Below are 17125 nucleotides of genomic sequence, written 5' to 3'. Positions count from 1 at the left end.
TCGCAACACAGTGTTTTATGTGGCTCTGGATAGTATAATCAGTAATTTGGACATGTGGTTCCACACGATTTCAGCTATATGCAAGGAGTTATTCCCAATACTTACAATTAGGAAAATGACTGAAAACCAAATTTGTGTATCTTGCCACAAATTGAGAAACAAGTACTCCGAAAATCTCACAGATGGATTTGAAAATGAAGTGCGACATCTAAAGATGATATATGGTGCCATTTTTTCAGATGGTCTTTCTCCCGAGCTTCTAAATGCCATCCACAAGATGCAGCTACAGAGCATTTTTGGAGAGGTGTGCATTGCGCTGCGAATCTTCTGTACAATGCCCGTAACAGTTGCTGGAGGTGAACGTGCCTTCAGTAAGCTGAAACGTATAAAGAACTATCTAAGATCTACAATGTGCCAAGACAGGTTGAACAGCCTTACCATCCTTTCAATTGAAAACCAGTTAGCTAGAAAATGTAACTTTAAAGACATTATAAATGAGTTTGCTCACAAGAAGGCTCGACACTGGGCTCTTGGTGCAGTGTAACCTCTGAGTTTTGTTTACAGGGAACAAACACAAGGACAAATGCCTTAACCTGTTCTACCCAAGCCTGCCTGGGGATGGGCAAAATACTGTTTCAGAGTATTATCTGCTAAGGTTTATCTCCTTTTGAACTTACTCGGGAATGCCCACATAAGGTCTTGACACTACAGTTGCAGTTTCACAGATGCTTGTTCTCTGTAGGTACCACATTTATGCCTGCAGTCCACATAGTTCAGGATCTTTTTAAAATTTTGGGGATGTTATTTAGGCATATATTTAGGAATTATGCATAGGGCAGAAGAGGTTTAGCCTTGTTTATAAGAATTGGTAATCAATTATTTCATCTGAAACATAGATCATTGGTAATTTCTTCATTAAAACTGACTACAATACCATATATTAAAAATAAGTCACCAATTGTGTAGTTATTTATAATAAAGCATCATAAAAATCTCATGACACAGACAGCTTTTGTTAATATTTGCAATACTGTTAATATAGGCAAAGGATGAAGGTAGAAACTAGAATCTGCACAATTGTAGTATAGAGTAGCAGAAGCTTATAGTTAGTCCATTTAATAATGATTACTGTTCAGTGCGTTATTTTAATCTGAAATATTCTGATTTCTATCAACATTCTGATTTCTATCAAAATTCTGTCAACGCCCCTGCAGCCACGACCATTCTTGAAAATATGAAGAGTGGTACTCAGTGATGGATTTGCCCCAAACATAACGCTTTGTATTCAGGACATAAAGTACATTTCTTTGACAATGTTTGGGGCAGTTTTACTTAAGTGCCTTGTTGCAAACAGGATGCACATTTTGGAGTATTTGTATTCTGTAGAGGCTTCCTTCTTTCCACACTGTCATTTAGATTAGTATTGTGGAGTAACTTCAGTGTTGTTGATCCATCACAGCCATTAAACTCAGCCATTAAACTGTAATTGTTTGAAAGTCACCATTGGCTTCGTGGTGAAATCACTAGGGTTTCCTTCCTCTGGCAACTGAGTTAGGAAGGACGCCTGTATCTTTGTAGTGACTGGGTGTATTGATACACCATCCAAAGTGTATGTAGTGGTCTGGGTGTAGCTGGTGCAGAGGAGTCAGGCACAGGACAGCAGAGATGAGAAACATAAGTAACTTTACTCAAATATTCCAATAACACGTCGTAATACCGAGCCCACAATAACGGACCGAACATACATAAAACAATCACGCACAAAAACCATAGGGAAAACAGAGGGTTTAATAATGAACATGTAATTGGGGAATTGAAACCAGGTGTGTAAAACAAAGACAAAACAAATGGAAAATGAAAAGTGGATCGGCGATGGCTAGAAGGCCGGTGACGTTGACCGCCGAACGTCGCCCGAACAAGGAAAGGGACCTACTTCGGCGGAAGTCGTGACAATGTAATTAATAACTTTACCATGCTCAAAGGGATATTCCTTTTTTTTTTACCCATCTACCAATAGGTGCCCTTCCCGAAGCATTGGAAAACCTTCACTGTCTTTGTGGTTTAATCTGTGCTTGAAATTCACTGCTTGACTGAGGGGCCTTACAGATAATTGTATGTGTGGGGTACAGAGATGAGGTAGTCATTCAAAAATCATGTTAGACACTATTATTGCACACTGAGTGAGTCCATGCAACTTATTGTGACTTGTTAAGCATATTTTTACTCCTGAATTTATTTAGGCTTGCCTTAACAAAAGGGTTGAATACTTATTGACTCAAGACATTTCAGCTTTAACATTTTTTTTAATTTGTAAACATTTCTAAATACATAGTTCCACTTTGACATTATGGGTTATTGCGTGTAGGCCAGTGACACAAAATCTAAATTGAATACATTTAAATTCAGGCTGAAACACAACAAAATGTGGAAAAAGTCAAGGGGTGTGACTACTTTATGAAGGCACTGTAACTAATCCCACTGTGTGTTTCTGTATATACTGTACATACATCAGACTACTTGGCCTCAACCTAAACTCTGGACACCTGATATAACATGCGTCCCAAAAGCCACCCTATTCACACTACTTTTGACCTATGGTATCGGCACTAAATAGGAAATAGGGTGTCATTTAGAAAGTGGTGGACCATGGTATGTGTCATTATGCAGGGAAGAGAGATCCATTAGCACACACAGATCTGGGGCATGGCGTGTGGCTAGATAGGCAGGCATATGTCAACATGGACCACCTGGTCTGTAGTCCATGGATACACATTGATCATTTAGGTTACAAAGGTTGCATTGTTATGCTTGGTTGTATCAGTCCAATTTCTTCTAACCATCAGAGAGCTAAATGGATGATAAAGAAATCAGTTACATTTTACATTACATTTACCATTCAATTAAACTGTTATATCTATGAAGCAGTTTGTTATTGCTGTTTTTTGCCAATAAGGTAAATACAGCATAAATAAATAGGCAGCTTATGTCAAAAGTATGAATTCTGCCAAACCGCTTAAAGATTTACACAGAAACAATATTTATAGATTGTAACACAAAGGTTTTGTGTGTGTGTGTTACACCCAGGCAGTTTGGCACAGGATCTGAGGAGTGTGTCCCATATAGAGCCTATTGCTGTGTCACTAAGCCTTTCTGGCTTTACTCAACATTCTATTCTATTCCTTCGCAAGATTCCATTCTATTTCCTCTATTTCTTATGCATCTTTACAGACAGTTACTGGCAGCTATGAATATACACTGAGTATACAAAACATTAAGAACACCTGCTCTTTCAATTGCGTAGACTGACTAGGTGAATCCAGGTGAAAGCTATGATCCCTAATTGATGTCACTTGTTAAATCCACGTCAATCAGAGTAGATGAAGGGGAGGAGACAGGTTAAAGAAGGATTTTTAAAGCCTTGAGACAATTGAGACATGGATTGTGTATGTGTGCCATTCAGAGGGTGAATGGGCAAGTCAAAATATTTAAGTGCCTTTGAACGGGGTATGGTAGTTGCTGCCAAATGCACCGGTTTGTGTCAAGAACTTCAATGCTGCTGGGTTTCTCATGTTTAACAGTTTGCCGTGTGTATCAAGAATGGTCCACCACCTAAAGGACATCCATCCAACTTAACACAACTGTGGGAAGCATTGGAGTCAACATGAGCCATAGAATCCCTGTGGAACTCTTTCGACACCTTGTAGAGTCCATGCTCCAATGAACTGACGCTGTTCTGAGGGCAAAAGGAGACTTAATATTAGGAAGGTGATCCTAGTGTTTGGTATAGTCAGTGCATTATAACACAGAAAAAAATAGGCAGTTTTATTAATAGGCTATTTCGTTATTTATACATGATGCAAGCATTGATATATTTGTGTGTTAGAATTAATGATTGCCTGTGTGTTTTACCACTGTGTGTGACTGTTTGTTCATCAGAGTGTGTATGCTATGCAAATAGGCATATAGAAACGAGCTGTGTGTGTCTATCTAATGATCGCTCTAGTGTGTGTGGTTAATGACGTGGACTAGGATTGCCTCCAGTCCTGGGGGAGAATCCCTCCTCCAACACACACACACACAGAGACGCACAGACACACACACACACACACACACACACACACACACACACACACACACACACACACACACACACACACACACACACACACACACACACACACACACACACACACACACACACACACACACACACACACACACACAGCCACACATAGCAACACATAGCCACACATAGCCACACAGCAGCTGATGCATCTCACACTCACCTAATCCCTACCCTCACCCCTCCAAATCGCATTCAGCTGACTTCCTATCCACTGTGTGTGGTGGGCTATTCATTCAACTCTCCTCTCTCCCACTACTCTTAGTTCATTGCTTCTTTGCTGTGGAACCTTCGTGTAAAACCCAAATGGCACCCTATTCCCTATATAGTGCACTACTTTTTGTGAGGGCCCATAGGGCTCTGGTCAAAAGTAATGCACTATAAAGGGAATATGGCACCATTTGGGACACAATCTTTGACTCCGCAGGCTACCTGACATGCAAATTGGACTGATTCAGTTTTCTGGCAAACTGTGATCATGCTGATGTCCTGAGTGGCGCAGCGGTCTAATGCACTGCATCTCAGTGCTTGAGGCGTCACTACAGACACCCTGGTACAATTCCAGGCTGTATCACAACCGGCCGTGATTGAGAGTCCCATAGGGCGGCGCACAATTGGCCCGGCGTTATCCGGTGTAGGCCGTCATTCTAAATAAGAATTAGTTCTTAACTGACTTGCCTAGTTAAATAAAGGTTACATTTAAAATTGTAAAATGTACAGTTCATGACCAAAAGTAAACTATATAAATAATTATGTGGACACCCCTTATAATTTGTGGATTTGGCTATGTTAGAAGAATGGAGGCTGTTATAGCAACAAAGGGGGGACCAACTCCATATTAATGCCCATGATTTTGGAATGAGATGGTCGACAAGCAGGTGTCCATACACTGTTGGTCATGTAGTGTATGTGGATACCTGCTTGTCAAATATCTCATTCCAAAATCATGGGCATTACTATGGAGTTGGTTCCCCCTTTGCTGCTATAACAGCCTCCACACTTCTGGAAAGTCTTTCCACTAGATGTTGGAACATTGCTGAAGGGATTTGCTTCCATTCATCCATTCAGCCACAAGCGATCAGGCACTGATGTTGGGCGATTAGGCCTGGCTCGCAATCGGCTTTACAATTCATCCCAAAGGTGTTCGGTGAGGTTGAGGTCATGGCTCTGTGCAGGCCAGTCAAGTTCTTCCACATCGATCTCAATAAACCATTTCTGTATGGACCTGGCATTGAGCATGGGGCATTGTCATGCTGAAACACAAAAGGGCCTTCCCCAAGCTGTTGCCACAAAGTTGGAAGCACAGAATCGTCTAGAATGTCATTGTATGCTGTAGCATTAAGATTTCCCTTCACTGGAACTATGGGGCCTAGCTCGAACCATGAAAAACAGCTCCAGACAATTATTCCTCCTCCACCAAATTTTGGTGATCTTAGGCTTGTGTGCTGCTGCTCGGCCATGGAAATCCATTTCATGAAGCTCCCGACAAACAGTTATTGTGCTGACGCAGTTTGGAGGACAGATTATTTTTATGCGCCTACGTGCTTCAGCACGCAGCGGTCCTGTTCTGTGAGCTTGTGTGACCTACAATGTTGTTTCTCCAAGACATTTCCACTTCACAATAACAGCACTTACAGTTGACCGGGGCAGGTCTAGCAGGGCAGACATTTTTCGAATTGACTTGTTGGAAAGGTGACATCCAATGACGGTACCACGTTGAAAGTCACTGAGCTCTTCGGTAAGGCCATTCTACTGCCAATGTTTGTCTGTGGAGATTGCATGACGGTGTGCTCGATTTTATACACCTGTCAGCAACAGTGCGGCTGAAATGCCTGAATCCACTAATTTGAAGGGGTGTCCACATACTTTTGTATATATAGTGTATGTTTAACCAACCCCTTATCCTTTAAGAGGAAGACTCCATGGTTGAGTCTCCAACAGTAGAGCAGTATAGATAGTAAGCTATGGTCACACTTTATTTGGATAGTCTGGATTTTCCATCTGTAGATCTAGATGCAACTGCTTGCTATGGTTACGGTTAGGGTTAGGTTAAGGGTTAAGTTTAGGGTTAGGATAACGGTTAAGGTTAGGGTTAGAGCTAAGGTTAGTAGATAGTTGAAATGTTACTGATAGTCTGTAGAGCATCTAAAGATGGACTATTCAAATAAAGTGTTACCTAAGCTACCATTTGGGACATATGCCATCTGAAAAGTATTCATGAGCAGGTATCACAGTCCCTAATCGCCCCTTGCTTTGGTTTGGGTGTTTGGTGTCCCCTAGGATGAAGTAATACTTGCGACATGAGAAGTATCACAATGAAAGTATCACAATGAATCATGTCTGATATTTTGACCAAGTTATTGGTGAAGCTATTAGAAGCCTTTTCAATTAATAACAATGGTTATTTTTGTATATTCAGTTCTAGCATTTGTGGAAAAACAACAATCTCCTCTGCCTGCACAGTGCTTGTTGTATTGTCCAGGTTTAACCTCTGAGTAAGTAACATTTTAATCCGTTGAATAATGTTTTAACAAACAATTTAGCCCTAATCTGGAGATATCTTATGCTAACCGCACTGAACTAGACTAGGGGACTAGCACTAATCCGGCCCTGACCAACACTCTAGTTTCCAATGACCAGACCTGCACAGAGATTAGGGGGGAACTCTATCAAACTTTTACCAGATTACCCCTGGTTATCCCATTCAGAACAGAAGATAGACAAATTATCAATCTGGTTTCCTAGTCACACCCTAACGACATAACCTCATAGCAACAATTGAACAAATAATGGATTGATACTTGGGTTATGAGTGGTTGTTATGACGTGCATCCCTCATATGTAGAGTCACAGTATGTTGAGGATAGGTAACAGGATAACAGGATAACATGAATAACAGGGTGCCTTTTCATGGATTGAGTCACATTCAAAGACAGAGCACACAGTCCCATAGATGTTGTAGTCTCGTTTTACATAGTTCCTAATGGCAATACGTAACTGGGCAAGTTAGTGTGGATCCCCAATCCTTGTTGTGATTTTAGGTTGATTATTGATCCATCCTGAGATTGAGTGTTTATCTAAAATAATTGAACTATTCACTTCACTGGTTACATCTCATATTTCTCAATGGAGGAAATGAAAAACAGTGAACCAATCCAAAAGCTTCTTGTCCAGAATATGTAGATTGTTTGGTTCGTGAGTCTGGAGTCGTGTGTCCCATATTACAGTGGTGCTGTTATCATAATCTTCACATCAAAGCTTGTTTAGAAACAAGTGTAGTTATATTTAATCAGTCTTCTGGATCAAAGTGATTTAGTCCTTTTGTGTGCCTGAGCTTTTTTTGTTGTTGCCAGCCTTTGGGATTATATGTGAACTAATAACAAGGAAAACTGAAATGGAGAATAACATCATCTTCCTCCTTCGTAGTGTAATGTGTTCCGCTTTAAAAAAATAAATAAGGATCCGTATCGTATAATAGCAGAGTAACATTTAAACTGATATCATGTTCTTGCGTCAAAACAACGTCTTTGATAAAATAAATAAAAATAAGTAATTTGGAGTGAATGTTTCTTTTTCACTGTGAAAAAATGGGAACAGAAAGAGTGAAATGTGAGAATGAGTACTTTCTTATTGCTTTAAGGCAATTTAATGAGGAGCATGTCAAAGGAAGCAGAGATGAAATGGGCATCATGAATGAATGGCAGAAATACAGGGCAACAAACATTACATTTATTTCAGACTCAGTTGATGATTTTCCTTGCTACAGTGTATTCCTTCCTTTCTGGTTGCCTCGGAACAAATTGTTACAACCTTCAAATTGCATCTTGAATCAATGTGATTGAATGTAGTATTAACACTGGAGTGTGGCCCTGGATAATCCTGAATTGGCCCTCATCTTTTTGTATCCTATATCCATCCTTCTGAGAGTGAATGTGTGTGTGATGTCAGCCCCATGTACATGTATAATCAAGGAAAGGAGTCAGTTTAACGCACTCACACACAGAAAATTCCTGTTATCTCCATCAACCACACACCTGGGGGCCGGCTTTTGTCACTGCATTGCTTTTTCACCTCTCCCTTAGCTCAGAAATGATTAGTGTGACAATGTGGCATAAACATCTCTCAGTAAATGGGCTGGTAATTACTGTAGACCCAGGCAGAGAGGATGGGTTATAGAGGAAATTGTATGACCCCAGTCAAAGAAGTTAAAGCACTGATTGATTTTAGCCAAACAGAGTTTGGTGGTGTGTGTTTAAAAGGGTTGGCAGAATAAGAAGATTTGCCTCTCGTCAACAAAATAATACAACAGAAGACATTTTCTCACAACCTGATTTCAAAGTATGAGAATATTGAGCCATAAATTCCAATGGTTCCATTGTTAATATTGTCGTCAACGTACTTCAATGATGATTAGTCCAGTGTGTCAATAGAAAGAGTTTGCTTGTTCACAATAACACAAAAACAACACAGGGAACTGTGTGTGTGGCTGTGCCTGTGGGGGTTTGAGTGAGATAGACACAGAGGAGAACCAACCAGTAAAGTACAGCCCTCATTTATTATCAATGCATCGTGCCGACAAAATCAAAACAGCTTTTCCAGATTATGGAGTCAGCAGGACTTTGAGTTTGGTATCAACCGTACTATCTAAACCTACCCACCTTCAGACTAGAGCTCCATCTGCCATCTAGTGGCCCCCCAAAAAACTGATTACTTTTCTGACACAAAATGTATGCCTATGCTTAATACTCTGAGTCTCTTTTTTCAGACATCTTCAATCAACATATTATTACTTCACAAAATAACTGATGTCAGATGTTTTTTATTTTAGTTAAATTACATTGATTGATTTCAATTATTTGAGAGGTGAGAAGATTGCAATTTGTTCTTCATGATTCCAATAGACATCAGTCATGCGTCAGTCATGCTGCTGTCTGTCTAACTGTCTGATGATGCCCATTATGTCAAATAATTAACCTACCTACAACATGTTGGAAGCAACAGGAGCATTTCAATAACAACACGTGTTGACGTTTGGTTGGCTCACTGAATCAGGGTAAAATATAATAGAACAGTATATAATAGACCCTCTTCTTGTTTAAAGTTAGCTGGAGGCTGATAGTAGAAAGTGAAGGGCAGGAGAGTGCTGGGGATGGATGCTTTAAAATACGGTAAACTGTTATGTACAGTATGTTCTCTGCACCTGTAAAACCAGAATGACTCAGAACTCACACAGCTACTTATCTAAGTACTCCAGACCTTCATGACAAACCTCTTTAGATGAACATCTCAATGCCACCTTTTATTTGATGAATAGCTCATATGAATAGCAAGGTGACCGTCTACCATACCTATACCTATAATCCTTTTCAATCTTCAGAACATATTGTGAATTCAATACTAAGAATCTGCTCTATTTTCCAGCAATTGTGTATAACATCATGTTGTTTTGAATTACATGCACAGAGTGACTGTATGAATTAAAACTGAGTGTTTGTGTGCAGCAAGTCTAATGACAGCGTGTGTTTGCGTTGTAGTCATTATCAGCGTAGTTTGTATAATTAAGACCAGTGGGACTGCTACACTAATTGGCAGCAGCAGAGACCCCCATAATTAAGAGGCTGTTCTGTTGGGAGATGGACAGGACGGCATTCTCACAGACAGTGAGAGAGAGAGAGAGAGAGAGAGAGAGAGAGAGAGAGAGAGAGAGAGAGTGTTTTGGTACAAGCTGGGCTGAACCGTGCTTGGGTACACTTTCATTCTAGAGCGTGTGTATGTTTGCGTGTGCCTGCATATGGGCGTGTGTGTAAGTTAAAAATCTACATAAGAATGTCATAATTTCATACCAGGTTTATGTTTCATCTGAGATGCTGATAGCCCTGGCCCTCAATCTCAATACCATTCCTCATTGAATGATCTATCCTAACCACGTGGTGGCAGTGTTTGATAAATCGATGAGGAAAGAATGAACGTGAATGAAGACTACAGAAAGGGTAAACTCATCCCATCCACCAACAGTTGAGAACTATAGCATCCACCATGTACTGGTTCTGGTTTATGTGTTGGAAATATTATTGCCATGGTTTACTGGATTTTAAATAATTCTATCACAAAGCAGAGAACAGACTAAAAACCTTTCAATTTCTCAACGTGATGTCAAAAATCCCCAAAGTGAAATCTCCTAATCTCATACACCCCTGAACACCCACTGTTGCAGCAGGCAGCAGCGTTCTCCAAGAAATACATGGCATACATCCCAAATGGCACCATATTCCCTATGTCGTGCACTACTTTTGCCCAGATCTATATAGGTAATATGGTGTCATTTGGGATGCACTATCTATCTGGGGACCACTTGTTCAGTTGATTTATTTCACATAATCAGTTCTGATTATGTTCAGGATGTGTCGCTAATGGTACCTTATTCCCTATATAGTGAGTGCGCTACTTTTGACCATGGGCCCTGGTCAAAAGTAGTGCACTGTGTAGGGAAGAAGGTGCCATTTGACACAAAGTATCAGTCCTGGAAATGGTCTGATGCCGTGCATGCTTCCTGTTCCCTGTTGCAAAATCCTGTTGGTTGCCATCGGCTACAGCATGACAGGGCTCTGTAACGACAGGCACACACGCATTTACACACACACACACACACACACACACACACACACACACACACACACACACACACACACACACACACACACACACACACACACACACACACACACACACACACACACACACAACGTGCAAGCACAAACATACAGGTGCGCATGCCACACATCACATACACACACAGGTGTGCACATGCACACACACAAGTATGCAAGAGCACATGCCACACACACACACACACACACACACACACACACACACACACACACACACACACACACACACACACACACACACACACACACACACACACACAGTGAGTAAAACAGGTTTTTGCTATCATCAGTCCTAGAGATCTAGAGATGTTTGCTCTTCTTTCTGCTTCGTCAAGGGTCACACTGATAAGTGGTGTTGGAGGGCTAGCAGGGGGCAAGAGTGGAACAAAAAAATTCCATGACTTTGGCGATTTTCACAAAATGTAATCCATTGAATGGTCCTTTGGAGGAAGGATTGTGGACATCTTAAAGCATAATTGAGAAACAATACATTTTGGCCTCCTTTAATGTTGCGTTCGCATAGAGAAAGATAGAGGATTCAACTTCATATCTGTGCCATTATAAGATCTGTGACAGTATGGGCAACGCTATAGAGGCTACGACCCATAGGAATCCCCACCCAGTTAACTACATTTACTAGTTTCAAATGGCAGAAGCATGGTGGAAGCCCTCAATGGTGCTGGCTGTCCATGTTAAAACAGCCTTTAGGCCACAAGAGGCCTCTATCATTTTCTATGTGTGTTCGTAACCAAGTGGGAAGTGGGAATTTACAATCAGAGTTAGATAGAGGACTCTAGAGTCTAGATGGGTAAAACCCATTTTGGCATGGACATTGCCATTGAGGGCTTCCAAAATATTAAAATAGTCAACTGGGTGGGCCTTCCTATGGGTGAAGGAAGGTTCACATGATTCCATCCGGGTCATCAGGAGGGATCAGCCAATGAATTATATCGTGAGCAAACATTCCATAACTGTAAGTGGCAGTAGATCGCCAACCTTGGCTTTATACCTTTCAAAACAGCACACAGTATGCACCCTTTAAGTTTGTTTGCCAACTCATAGAAGTAGCAGAAAAATAAAAGTTACTTTGATATGCGTGTGATTGTGTGTGGATAACAGGCACAACTCTGATATAAAATTATTTTTCTTAAAGTTGCCGGAATGTCACACGCATTACACATACACAGAGTATCAAAAATATTAAGAACACCTGCTCTTTCCATGACATATACTGACCAAGTGAATCCAGGTGAAAGCTATGATCCATTATTGATGTCACTTGTTAAATCCACTTCAATCAGTGTAGATGAAGGGGAGGAGACCGGTTATAGAAGGATTTTTAAGCCTTGAGACAAATGAGACATGGATTGTGTATGTGTGCCATTCAGAGGGTGAATGGACGAGACAAAAGATTTGTGCCTTTGAATGGAGTATTTGTGTCAAGAACTGCAACACTGCTGGGTTTGTCACGCTCAACAGTTTCCTGTATGTATTAAGATGGTCCACCACTCAAAGGACATCCAGACAAATTGACACAATTGTGGGAAGCATTGGAGTCAACATGGACCAGCATTCCTGTAGAACTCTTGTCACCATGAGTCCATGCCCCGACGAATTGAGGCTGTTCTGAGGGCAAAAGGGGGGTTGCAACTCAATATTAGGAAGGTGTTCTTAATGTTTGCTCTACTCAGTAAATATCAGTACACTTGTAACCACGTAAGCATTATGAAACTTCTATTCGATCAAATAAGCCTCACCTATCAAAATAGCAAAGAATAGTGGATTCCTGCTTTTCGGCTGACCCATACATTGTTTCAAGCTGGGTAAAGGACAAACTGGGAATGGTTACATCTATGACAGTTTAGAGAAGTGGAATTGTTTAGATTTTTTGTGCTTCCTCCAGCCAGTGGAAGTGTCGGCGCTCAACCTTTGTCATGCTTTGCTCTCCGGAGCAGGGCGCAACTCAAAGGAGTGATCAGTGGGGTAGCGTTGAGTGTAGAGGTGGATCAAATGAAAAAAAAAATTCTGGTGTGAGATGTAGACAGGGTGGGTGGCAATGGCGAGACTGAGAATACTATGTCTGTCTTGTTGAGCTTTGAGTTTCTACCTGATAAGGTCATGTTAGGTTATATTTGCTATTCTTTGAGAGCCTATATGTTCGAATCCGCTATAGTGCTTTAAGTGCCAATGACTCGGACATGATGCAGCAGTGTGTAGAGGGGAGATCCTACAATGTGAGAAATGTGCAGCAGGAGGGTATAGTCAGAGGTAGCCAAATACCACAACTCCTCAGAGTTGAGCACATTACTAGTTTTTTAAATGAACCTACTTTGAGTCGCTATGCAACTTCGAAAATTTTAATTCTTACACCCTTACCGTGTACCTACGTTTGTCCTCTGTTGTTGCACACCTTTCTTTGAAATCCACACTTTTTGATTCAATTTTAATCAAATACAATTACCAACTGATTCCTTGTTGAGATTCAATTGGCACAATTGAGTTGCCATCTTAAAGCAATAACAATGAGGAAACTGTCAGTGGTTGTATTTGGCACGTAGCCTAGTTAGCTACTAACTACCTAACCTTTAGTTATGCTTGAAACAACTTTGGAACCAATTATCCACAGTTGCTAAAAGTTACCGGTAGCTACCTGGCTAGCTATCTTTAATGGTCCAAGGAGTTTGGTTATCTAGCCTTTAATAATCCAGCATTACCAATAAACTCTGTATTCATCTTGATCATTCAATTCCGTTGCAGGAGAGGGGATGCAGGGATTACATTTTAGTCATTAGTAGATGTTCTTATCCAGAGTGCAAACATTTTCATCCCTTTTTATTTTAAGTGAAAACGACCACACTGCAAAGAATTCCAGTAGCCTAAAGCTGACCTTTCTCGTTCCTCCTGATTTTTAAGCGAAAGTCAAAACATTTATGGCATTTATTGCAGTCGGGCAAGTTGATAAGAATGCTGTTCATCGACTACAGCTCAGCATTTAACACCATAGTGCCCTCCAAACTCGTCATTAAGCTTGAGACCCTGGGTCTCGACCCCGCCCTGTGCAACTGGGTCCTGGACTTTCTGACGGGCCGCCCCCAGGTGGTGAGGGTAGGAAACAACATCTCGACCCCGCTGATCCTCAACACTGGGGCCCCACAAGGGTGCGTTCACAGCCCTCTCCTGTACTCCATGTTCCCCCATGACTGCGTGGCCAGGCACGCCTCCAACTCAATCATCAAGTTTACAGACGACACTACAGTGGTAGGCTTGATTACCAATAACGACGAGACGGCCTACAGGGAGGAGGTGAGGGCCCTCGGAGTGTGGTGTCAGGAAAACAACCTCACATTCAATGTCAACAAAACAAAGGAGATGATCGTGGACTTCAGGAAACAGCAGAGGGAGCACCCCCTTATCCACATCTACGGGACAGTAGTGGAGAAGGTGGAAAGTTTTAAGTTCCTCGGCGTACACATTACGGAGAAACTGAAATGGTCCACCCACACAGACAGCGTGGTGAAGAAGGCGCAACAGCGCCTCTTCAACCTCAGGAGGCTGAAGAAATTTAGCTTGTCACCAAAAACACTCACAAACTTTTACAGATGCACAATCGAGAGCATCCTGTCGGGCTGTATCACCGCCTGGTACGGCAACTGCTCCGCCCACAACAGCAAGGCTCTCCAGAGGGTAGTGAGGTCTGCACAATGCATCACCGGGTGCAAACTACCTGCCCTCCAGGACACCTACACCACCCGATGTCACAGGAAGGCCAAAAAGATGATCAAGGACAACAACCACCGGAGCCACTGCCTGTTCACCCCGCTATCATCCAGAAGGCGAGGTCAGTACAGGTGCATCAAAGCTGGGACAGAGAGACTGAAAAACAGCTTCTATCTCAAAGCCATCAGACTGTTAAACAGCCATCACTAACATTGAGTGGCTGCTGCCAACATACTGACTCAAATCTCTAGCCACTTTAATAATTAGAAATTGGATGTAATAAACGTAGTACTAGTCACTTTAAACAATGCCACTTTATATAATGTTTACATACCCTACATTACTCATCTCATATGTATATACCGGACTCTATACCGTCTCCTGCATCCTGCCTATGCCGTTCGGCCATCGCTCATCCATATATTTATTTGTACATATTCTTATTCATTCCTTTACACTTGTGTGTAAAAGGTAGTTGTTGTGAAATTGTTAGATTATTTGTTAGATATTACTGCATGGTCGGAACTAGAAGCACAGGCATTTTGCTACACTCGCATTAACATCTGCTAACTATGTGTATGTGACCAATAAAACTTGATATTGATTTGATTTGAGTCTGCTCTGCAATTTGTTTTATTGACAACAACCACAATGCTAATAATTCCAGAACTGATCTTTCTGATTCCTCCTTTATGTGTAGGTGAAAGGCAGGCAATAGCCTACTGTATATGGAATTTCTGTATGTAAATAGCTAATTTACATTTTCAGGCAAGTGGTCATAACCCAAAAATTCATTATAATAGTTTTATTGTCACATATGTGCAGTGAAATATGTTGTTTTAGAGCGTCAGCCATAGTAGTGCATCACCCCTGGAGCACATGAGGGTTAAGTAGCTTTCCCAAGGGCACATCGATAGATTTTTCACCTTATCGGTGTGGTATTGGACACAGAGATCTTTCGGTTACTGGCCCAACGCTCTAACCGCTAGGCTACCTGCCGCCTACCTTCTGCTGACTTGCATCTGTCTTTTCAATCCCTGTGGATGGTCCTCCAACTTGTCATAGCTAGCTGTGCTGTACTTCATAGTGCAGCGGTTCTCAAACTAGGGGTCGCGACCCCCTGTGTGGTCGTTTGATGTGAAAATGAGGTCACGAAAGAATTTCCAAAATCCTGGTAAAAAAATATATACTGTGTTTATATATACATTATAATATCATCTTTGTCTCTCAAAATCATTGTAATGTGGTTAACCTTAAAAATCTAAATGAAAATTATTGAAATCTAAAAGTAAAAATTCAACCAGAGAGTGTCCTTAGATCTTGAGGAAAAGGCTGCACTTGACCATTGCACTTGAATCATTCCCATGGTGAATGGCTAAGCCCCCTACGTTATGAAATCACACACTATTGCAGAGACTTTGATATTACCGAACACAATTGATATGGTGAAAATAATGTGTGGGGAGGCAGAGGCACAGAAACTCACATCAATACCTTTGTCAGATTAAACTGTGAAACTAAGAATTGATGCTATAGCTAGCAATCAAGAAGCAACTTACTGGACAACTCAAAAACTCCCCACCTTATGCTCTCCAAATGGACGTTAGCTGTGAGGGCCGAGATGCTCATGCAATGACTTTTGTTTGCTACATGTCGGGGGATGTTATTCACGAGGACAAATGGTTGTCTCACGATACCCAAGCATGAAACGGCACAGGGGATGTTCAGTGTGCTGTGTGGCTATATTGACGAAAAACAGATTCCTTGGGATCGAATGGTGGGCTTTTGCACAGATGGGGCTCCATCTATCATGGGACTGTGGGCAGGCCTCTTCACTCTAGTTATGAATGTGTTTCCCTCCCTCTGCCATATGGGCACATTGTATGATACACCCACTGAGCTATAATGGATACACTGAGAGCAACTGGCGGCAAAAGAGCTGAGCGCAGAACTCAGAGATATGCAGAACTATATGGAGATAGGGCCTCACGAGTGGCACAGCGGTCTAAGGCACTGCATCGTAGTGCTTGAGGCATCACTACAGACCCGGGTTCGAGCCCAGGCTGTGTCACAACCTGCCGTGACTGGGAGTCCCATAGGGTGGCGCACGATTGGCCCAGCGTCGTCCAGGTTAGGGCAGGGTTTGGACTGGGGGAACTTTACTTGGCTTATCGCGCTCTATTTTTATTTTTATTTTTTTCACCTTTATTTAACCAGGTAGGCAAGTTGAGAACAAGTTCTCATTTACAACTGCGACCTGGCCAAGATAAAGCAAAGCAGTGTGACACAGACAACAACACAGAGTTACACATGGAGTAAACAAACAAGCCAATAACACAATAAACAAGTCAATGATACAGTAGAAAAAAAGAAAGTCTATATACAGTGTGTGCAAAAGGCATGAGGAGGTAGGCAATAAATAGGCCATAGGAGCAAATAATTACAATTTAGCAGATTAACACTGGAGTGATAAATGAGCATATGAAGATGTGCATGTAGAGATACTGGTGTGCAAAAAGAGCAGAAAAGTAAATAAAATAAAAACAGTAAGGGGATGAGGTAGGTAGATTGGGTGGGCAATGTACAGATGGGCTATGTACAGCTGCAGCGATCGGTT

The sequence above is a fragment of the Salmo salar genome, chromosome ssa29, assembly GCF_905237065.1.
Source record: "Salmo salar chromosome ssa29, Ssal_v3.1, whole genome shotgun sequence".
Taxonomy (NCBI): Eukaryota; Metazoa; Chordata; class Actinopteri; order Salmoniformes; family Salmonidae; genus Salmo; species Salmo salar.
This window is presented reverse-complemented; position numbering follows the sequence as displayed.